Raw genomic sequence first — 9,166 nt, forward strand, 5'->3', positions numbered from 1 at the left:
GGGTTTTGCCGAAGGTTTTCTTCATCTTAAAAAATAGTTTTTTCCTTCCCACTGCAAGCTCCGGATGGGGGATTGGATCAAAGTCATGATTTGATGCAGTCAGTTGGTTTCTATTATAGGCTACGTATGAACTGGATTGAAATGATGAGTATGTAAAGTTCCCTGTGACAACATTGTTGTGAAGTGGCGCTATACAAATAAAGCTGAATTGAATATAATAGTGTTTACTGAGCTTGTTCTTGCTGTGTGCTATTGTGTCAGCAGACATCCAGACTGTGTAAAGATTGACTGAAGATATTTGTTGTCCAAGAGAGAAAGGTGTTCAAAGTCAAGAGGGTTTCGTTCTCCACACAAAGACCTAAAGCTTACCTGTGGATAAACTGTAGCAGGTCTAATCTGCTGGGAGTGTGGTGTTAACCTGACTTATGAAATTCTCCTCAGTATTATTCAATTGGCTCCTTTCCCAGGTGATGTACTGTGAGGTATCGAAGTGGACGGATAAGGGTAAATAAATACACTGTGTATATAATGGATGTGTTGGTTTGTAGCAGTTGCCACACAAATGTAAGAAAGTGACTTTAGAAAAAAAAGTAAATATGTTTGTATTCCTGTTAATGTAGGAAGACCACAAGGAACTAGTCCTCAGTATTTTAAGACCTATTGTACATTTATATAAACTACAAAAATAATCTAATGTGTATGTATATACGTATGTGTGTATATATATGTGTGTGTGTGTCTGGTAATTTTCTTTTCTTTCTCACTCACTCTCATAAATTGATGTATCCCAGTAATTCACCAGAGGGCAGTCTTGCCACACTAAAAGCAACCAACCCATCCTGTCACACTGACTCCACCAGTTAAAAGAAGCTTTAAGAGTAAGGAGTGAAGCATCCCAGAATGATTTTGTGAAGTTAAGACTGGGATGGCACACAACTTGCAGTTTTTAAAGACAACTTCAGGATTTTTGTTGACATGTTAAATTCCACAATACTCAGATTTAGACTGATTTACTGCAACAAATGGCAATAAAACTTGTATACCGTGCAGTGTTTAATGTGACTATATTGGAGTAAGTTGCATCCAGAGCTCAGGTTTCATCTCTGCGGAGGCATTTATGAACGGCTTGTTGTGTTGCTGCAGTTTCATGATGCTGTGAGAGATGCCTGAAGCAAATGAAGGCGAAATCACAGAGCTGTTTTGTTTTCACTTGTGTTTCCGCTGCATCTCCACCATGCAGCTTAGAGTACTTTTAGCAAAGTGAGGGAAGAAAAACAGGAGCTGTGATGGAGATGGATGTATGTCAGAGAGAGAAATCAATATGAAGACAGGGCGTGGAACGGAGATGTGATGTTCCTGCTACAGGTTTATCCAGTAAAATGATACATGTTTCGCTTGGTGTTGGGAGACGAAGCTGTAAATAGGTTCCCTTATTGTTGTAATTGAGATTCAGTGCAACATTATCTCTGAGCTGAATCCATACTTTGTGGTATTTCAGTCATCATGTGTTTACCAATACATAAACACAAGCTGAATTGAAAAAGCTTCACAACAGGGATTTTCCCTTCTCTAAATTATCCCCAAGATCACAAAACGGAAGTTTTTAAATGGTATTCTTAATGTTCTTGGCCAGCTGCACGCTACCACAGCACTGTAGCTTGTTTCAGTTCACATTACAGGTCCATGTGCCTCTGTTTACTTGTTAGTGATAAAAGGCAAACCCTTAAGAGGGAACACAAAATCCCACTTCAGGTTTATTCAAGAGTCATTGAGTAAGCAGAGCAGTCTTTCTCTTTTGGTCTCAGTGGCTCGTTGAGAGAACGGTACTTCAGGTAATGCAGCAAAACGCCCACATACTGCTGCCGTTCCTGCTGAGCCATCTATATGAAAGATAATGTTTGTCTTGGGTATTGGACTTTCAAAAAGTGCTGTTTTGAACTGTAAAGGAAGGTTCATTTTGTAGAATGTGTCTATTTATATATAAATACACACACACACACACACACACACACACACACACACACACACACACACACACACACACACACATATATACAAAAGTAGACGGCGAGATGTAGAACAGCTGAGATATGTGAGGAGTAAAACAATGAAGAGTTGAGCAGAAATAAGCCTTGTGGGTAAAAAAAAAAAAAAAAAGAGGGCGGTTAGTAGGGGTGGTAAAATCGAATCAAAAAAATCGGAAATCGGGATTTTTTTTCTTCACAATTTTAAAATAGATTTTTTTTTTTTAAATTGATTTTTTTCTTTTTTTTTTTTAAATTGATTTTTTTTTCAAATAAATAAAATGAACTATGCCATGCACTATAAAATGAGTCATTTTTATTGTTTTTAATTGATCTTTATACTTGTCTTCTTGGGCATTATATCAGCAGAATGATTGTCTGGCTACTGCGTTGTTTTTTTCTCATTTAATGAAGAAAAATGATGAGCAAAAAAAGTTTTATACATTTTTTTTTGTTTGTTTTTAATCTACAAAAATCAGCAATATCGGAGAATTGTGAGAATTGCAATTTAAATCGAATCGGCACCCAAAAAATCGGAATCGAATCGGAACAAAAGCATATCGTCACACCCCTAGCGGTTTGGCAGGAGGCGGGAAAATGTAGAAAATTATAGACTATTTACAAAATGAGTGATAGAACATAGATGTCTGGTGTGTTTTCGCTGTAAACATTTATCTGAGCGCAACGTGATAAATAGTTTGTGTTCTCTGTGGCCCTTTTTAATGTAGCTGAAATAACAACCCTGACTGTAGTTACTGTAGTAATGACTAATAGTACTCACTGATACTTTCCAGATCTTCGCTTGTCCAACTCAGAAAGTGTACCACTGAGGAATGTTTTCTTCTCGGGTTTAATGCTGATGAAGAAACTTTTTGACAGTGTGTCTATGGCTCAATCCCAAACCGCCACATACACACTACCCCTTCACTCCTGAGTGTCACTCCCAAAGAAAGAAGGTATGAATAAGATGGGCAAGAATGGCAAGCTCTCTTACCTTTGCCAGAAAAGGAATGCACTTGTCACCATGGCAACACATAGACGCCCATGTGTATGATTGTAGTGCTCCCATGTTCAAACAGCAAAATCGTCCCTAAGATCTCTTGACCCACTAACTTTGAGTTAATGACACACGACGTGAACTTGCGACAGAGCGGGTACCCTGAGCCTGTAATAAAGATTAACTTGAATCAGTGAAACAACCGTCGTATAACTCTGAGCTGCACCAGCTGAGTCTTTTATCTCCACTGTCCCAGAAATTCAACAATCACTACGATGACAGCGGCTACATTATACTGAGAATACTTTAAGTGATTCCACAAGTCTTTACACGACCATTTCCAATCAAACTAGTACAGTCAAACATTAGTTTTGTTTAATATTTCTAACCTGAAAGGGTTTTTCTGTCAGTGGAAAAAACATTAGGGACACATGCCGAAGTCAGATTTGAAAGCTGGTTTCTCCATTCTGCATCGCCCTCCATGCTGCATGGTTTGGCCTCGACGAGAATGTGTCTATCTGGTTATAAAATTTGATCATCTTTGGGGTGTTATATATTTGAATCACATCAGATGAAGTTTTTATTGAACATTTCTTGTTTGTATTGTTGCAGCAAATATTGATGGCAAAAATAGTATTTTTTTTATTTATGATGAACTGGAATCTGAATTATTTGCTAACAAAAGGACACAATCATGTTTAGATTAATATAATATATACTACCAGTCAAAAGTTTGGACACATTTTTTTTTACATTAAACAAAATGGGAATGTGTGTCCAAACTTTTGGCTGATAGTGTATGAATACAGGAGGCTTGTTGTGTCTGTTGTATCAGGTCTTTTTGATAAAAAGAGAGAAAAGAACTGGACTGTTGGCTTAAAGTTGTGGTTTAATGTCAGTCTGTTGAGTAAACAAGTTTTGTGATTGTGTGTGTGTGTGTGTCCTGATGTGAAAGGGTATGTGTGCACTATATAAGGTATAGTAGCCTGGGGCAGTTTATGACTTCAAGCCTGGTATTTTAGTGCTTTAAGTATATTTAAAAGCATGTACTATACTTACTTCTACTGAAGAAAAGCAGTTAATGTGTTACTTTTACTCTTGGTAGTAAATTTCTCTGTTTGTGTTTTCACTTTATTGCAGTATTTAAGTACTTCCTTCACTACTTCCCAGATGTCGCTACAACAAATACCTTCAGTTCTTATTAAGGGGAAGGAGGGCATATTGCTTCTGAGGCAATTACTGGCAAGATAAAACTGCATTGAAAGATTTAATATAGACACAAAAACTTAGCTTCAAAGCATTCAATGATCAACATGTGGTTGTTGGTTTGGTTTAGATGGTTATAGTCCATATATTCATAGTCTGGAGATCTGTTATGTGACCTTTGATCTGTAGTAATACTTTTAATGCACAACTTTAGTGTTTTATCAAAAATTAAAGGAAAGACATGAGGCTCTGGTTTCTCTTGGATCTTCGCCCCCACCCTATCTTCTTCTTCTTCTTCTTCTTCCTCTGGGACAAGTTGAGGGAATTGATTACACAGAGCAGGGACACTTTGTCAGGCCTGAATGCATTTTTCACAATGTGATTCCAGGAACAAAGGAACGCTATGAAAGCTTTCGTAGCACCCCTCTAAAAATTTTGATTTCCCCCTCGGTTGAGCAGAAAGCCACAGGAAGATGGCGATTGAAAATTAATTGGCAGCATGTCAGCGGTGTATTTACATTTTGTTCTTTTAAAGATGCAATTAATTACAAGAAATGAAATCTGCAGAGAAATGAGACATGTTGCGTCGGTTGCTCTCCTCCCTGCAGACTGTCTTCTGGCTCTCGGGGAGTGTAGGCATGCTTTCCAATTAACCACAGACTAAAAAAGACCCCACACTTCAATGTTTCAGCAGGTAAAGATCCAAATTTAAATTGCCTGGCAAGTGCTGTAATAGAGAGAAGCGTGTTGCTTGCATACTGTTGTGCTTCAAGCTAAACCAGGAGAATGTTAGAAAAATGTTCTCTTTGAAGAGTTTTGTAACTCTAGGAAACTATTGCAAATTAGATGTGGGAAAGGTACTTTAAATGCTCTATGCAATAAGCTGAGGTCTTGTATTGCTTTTGCTTTTGTTGCCAACTGAGGTTTGTGTAAAAATGCAGCTAACAAGGCTTGGCAGAAAAAAAAAAGTGCATGTAGTTTTTCTTAAAGTCTACCTGGTATTCATCACCATCATCAAGGGAGAAGTTACAACATCAACATCCCAAAGTTCACCCTGTCTAGACTTGTTATTGCTGGCGTTGTGAAAATAAATATTACCCTCTGTCTTTTTTCATCAATAGATTTTATTCACGATACCTGAATGTCATGACTATAATAAGCCGTTTTCCCTTCTCCTCCCAACCTGAAGAAGAGGGGAAAAAAAAAAAAAAAAAAATCCCAACGCCCCCAACTCGTGTACAGAGCATACAGGAGCAACAATGCCAAGGAAACACTCGCAACAAATCCGTGGTTATGCTTTCTCATTTTTATAAAGCTAAATCACAAAATGAATCCGTCAGAAAAGCTTCAGGCCAAAATAAATGCTTCTTATTTATTTATTTATTTTTTGTGCCCCACTCCCTCCAGCAACCACAAAAACAGCAACAGAACCCAGGGGTTGCTGCAGCGCTTCTCTGAAAGCAACATATGCTTTTTGTACTGGAAATACATTAGTCATGAGGGGAAGGAAACAGAGGGAGGGGGCAATTGAAGTTGGAAATAACAACTAGAATGCCCCACATTTCCACTTTGGCACTAAGCACGGAAAACTTTTGAAAGAAATGGAAAGTTTGATGTTAGGACATAAAAAGGAATAATGTTGGATACCTCGGGAGCATGCTTGCTTTGTACTTTCCTGTGAAGACCAAAGAGGGCCTTTTAAGAAGCTTGTATAATTGATTCCACCCAGAGGTAACCCAAGGCAATCACATACCTCACCAAAAAGCTAACACTGAAGCCCTGTGCAAAGAGCGCCTCTTTTGTTTTTTTTTTTTCTTCCATTCCCTGAAATTTTTTTCTGTTTGTTGGTGCTTTCATCTGTAAGTGTGAATAACTGCAACATGATGCAAAGCTGAATAAACATTAGTCTGAATAGGTGCTTGATGGATCAGTTTGGGACCGTTGATTCCCAGCACTGGTGGTCGCACAAAGATTATGCTGCCAATGGTTGCTAGCCAAAATACAGTCCTTGAAATCAGTATGTCTGCTGGAGATCATCCAGCGCTGCCTAAGCCAAACAGATGGCTCCTCAGTATACTGCTATAATATCCATATTAATGGCATGATTACAATGCACTGCAATCGAGAAGTGTAATCATTAATGTTGTGATTTTAAAAAGCAATTAAGGGTTTTAATTATCATCTGCCACAGTCATAAGGTTTGAGTGTTATTTTTACTGATGTGACGGGACCATAGAGATGGCGGTCTTCAGCAGATTGATGTGTTTAGTCTCCTCACTGACCACTAGCTAAAGACTCATATGGCATCTGCAGTGTGATGCAATGGGACAAGGTTAAAGGGTGACCAGACAATGCATAGATGATCATACCTGCTTTCAAATAGAATCTCAAGTGTTCAGGTGGAAGTACGTGTCACAGCAACAATATTTCAGGGGCACAAGTATTCTTTGAGGTATTTGCAGATGCTCCATGGGATACATGAGAATATAATAAAGGGGATAACTTGTTAAATCTAAGTATACCTTTCTTTCTTATTAGATCTCATTTCTGTTTGAGGGGAGTCAGTTAGTTCAGGTGGTCAGGATTACTGTACGTGCAGAAATGTGCATGTATGTTAATTCTATAGCATAAAAAATAGTAAATGGTTAAATATGTAATTTTATATGAAACAAGAAATAAAAGAAGTAAACCTAAATGAGTTAGTACGGATAAAATATAGAATAGAAATATAATCTGTGTAATTCCAAAATATTGCATGTAATAAGCTTTAAAATATCTAATTAACAGGTGTCAAACTCTGTTCTCGAGGGCCAGTATCCTGCAGAGTTTCCCTGTCTCCATGCTCCAACACACCTGACTGAAATAAATGAGTAGGTTGACAAGAAGCTGTTGGATCCATTTGATTTGAAGCTGGTGTGTTTAATCAGGAAAACAATAAACACCAGCTGGATACTGGCCCTCGAGGATTGGAGTTTGACTCCCCTGATCTAAATCAATTTTGAGAGATTTTTTGATTGTTTTATTGACCCACTTTGTTGTATAAATACAAAGCCAGCATTAGTGATACCATTCCACGCTGAGTTTCAGACTGATTTCAAAACAGAACTTTCTGAACGACCCAAGTCAAGTTGTACTTTGTACTTGTTTGTGGCTTTTTGCATGTACAAAATCACAAATATCCACCAGTAGTTTTTGCATGAAGTAACAGACAGATAATCACTGGCAAAACATGACCTCCATGACCTCTGCAGGAAGCAGGAACTCGAAGTTGCGTTCCCTGGTACAACACTTGATTCAAATGAAAAGATTCTCTAGCAGCTTCATATCTTCTGCACCTGCCTGTTGATAAGCCAGTGATTTGGGTCAAGTGTGTTGCAGTGGGAAAACACTAAAATCTGCAGGATGGTAGCCCTCAAGGACTGGAGTTGGTGACCCCTGCTTCAGTCTGTTCAGTTTGACCAAAGCCACCATATGGGAAGACTGATGTTTGCCTTAATATATAATGTTTGTTCATGCCAACCAAAACAACCAATAAGTTGGAAGACAATGATCTGGTAAAAACAAGTATTTTACAGACTTTTTTTTTTTTTCTAACACTAACCAATAAAAGCTGGTTAAGGACCAAATTTTAACTAACTTTGTTGTGTTTAAATAAAGTGAACTAAAATGAAGTGAGTCTGTTTAGTAAAAGTTTATATTAAGTGAACCTAATTCCAAAGGGAAAGCAACACATGCTGCTCTTGAATTCATGTTAATGACCAATTACTGAAAGCAAAGCAGCATACTGTGCCGTGCAACATTCGGCCTCCTTAGATTTTGCAGCCTCTGAAAGGGAACCTGTCTGCTCTGTAGAAATATTTATAAATTACTTCTCTGTCCTGTTATTTGTGTATTTTGCAAATATCCTCTGATATTCAGCAGGAGGTGAAACATTGCCATCAGCTAACCTAAATTCAGATAATTTGGATTGAAAGTGGATTTATGTTTTGCTAGTTTAAGACATTTTATATGTGATTTGTGGGATGACATAAGAAACCTTTTGCCATGTCAGATTGGCCCAGTAATCAGGTAATTTTACCTTTGTCACAGCCCAGAATGAACTGGGAAATTTACATGATCATAATAAGTAACAGGAGTCCAGACACATTTAGTTTCTCTTTGTTTGCCACATTTCTCCTGATGGTGTGAAAACAGACTAGTTAATCATTCTTTCAAAAGACTAAGCTGAATAAACAACTTACTCTGAATATTTATTTATTTATTTTTTTTTACCCAATGATCGTTTGTAATCAGAAAATTAATCAGGAAACCTGATTTAATTAATTCTGTAGACAGATATACTTCTGTTTTTCCCTTAAATTCAGACAATAAATGTAGCTTGTGGTGAAAATGACTTTAGTGGGTTCCTCTGTTTCATTCTAAAGCTTTGTGAATAAAATTTTAGAAAATTTGGCAGACATCCACGTTACCATGTCTCTTATAGAGGAAACGTAAAACCAAACAGTTGGAGGAGCTTAGCTGACAAGCTTGTGGAAACACGAATGCAGGCTAGCACATATGAGTTGCAATTTGAAAAAATTACAGCTAGTAAGTCTGTAATCATTGATGAAGGTGAAGAAATACATTGTGGAAAGTGTCAAAGATAAATTGGATAAATAGAGAGGGACATGCACATAATCAAGCTCCTAGAAGATGTCAATATAACTGAAACAAATCCTTCCTCTATAAAAAAACATGACGTGTACTGGTGACTTGCAGATATATACTCAAGGAATGAGGTCTGGTTTTTAAGTCTCTGAATGGCGTCAGACCTTGTTAACTTTCATCAAACCTCTGGAGCCCTTCGGTCAGATGACCAGATGGTCCTGGACATTCCCCGATCCCTAATAACAACTAGAGGGGACCAAACTTTTGCAGTTATGGGTCCCACGTTATTGAA

Source organism: Telmatherina bonti (assembly GCF_933228915.1).
Source record: "Telmatherina bonti genome assembly, chromosome: 10".
NCBI lineage: Eukaryota > Metazoa > Chordata > Actinopteri > Atheriniformes > Telmatherinidae > Telmatherina > Telmatherina bonti.